We start from the raw sequence: 623 nt of genomic DNA on the forward strand, positions 1-623 counted from the left end.
CTACGCGCGTCTTGTAGAGAGCCCTCGTTCGTGCGTTTTCCTCAACACCATATTGCCGCGGAGCGTGATCAGCGTTTTCTTGCGTTCGCGAAATATCAAATTAACAATTAGATAATCTCCGAATTCTCTCATTTCCTCAAATTCTTGAGGAGTTCTTGCAATTTTAAGTAGTCCACCATGGACGTAGGAAATATCTAAACGGAGCCTAAAGTACCCTTAAGGACGCGGGGAGTTGGCTCTGAAGGGTGAGGGGAATCTATCGATATATATATACCGATATGTATATGTATATGAATATTTATTCGATATGTATTTATGCATGTTTGCGCTATTATTGAAGTTTGAAATTCTCGGAATTCCAATTCTTGGAATTTTTTAAAAATTCTTGGAAATTCACATAGTGCCACCTTTTTGCCGATCATGTTCTCCTGATACTTTTTCGGTTTTGCGGATTTTCGAAAAATTCTTGGAAATATAGATAGTGCCCCACCTCTTTGTCGATCATGTTCTCCTGATACTTTGCCAGTTTTCCGGATTCTCGATTTTCGCGATTGAAATTCTCGGAACTCCAATTCTTGGAATTTCAAATAGTGCCACCTCTTTGCCGATCATGTTCTCCTGAT

Source organism: Vollenhovia emeryi, unplaced genomic scaffold (genome assembly GCF_000949405.1).
Source record: "Vollenhovia emeryi isolate VEMERY1.0 unplaced genomic scaffold, V.emery_V1.0 DF939251.1, whole genome shotgun sequence".
Taxonomy (NCBI): domain Eukaryota; kingdom Metazoa; phylum Arthropoda; class Insecta; order Hymenoptera; family Formicidae; genus Vollenhovia; species Vollenhovia emeryi.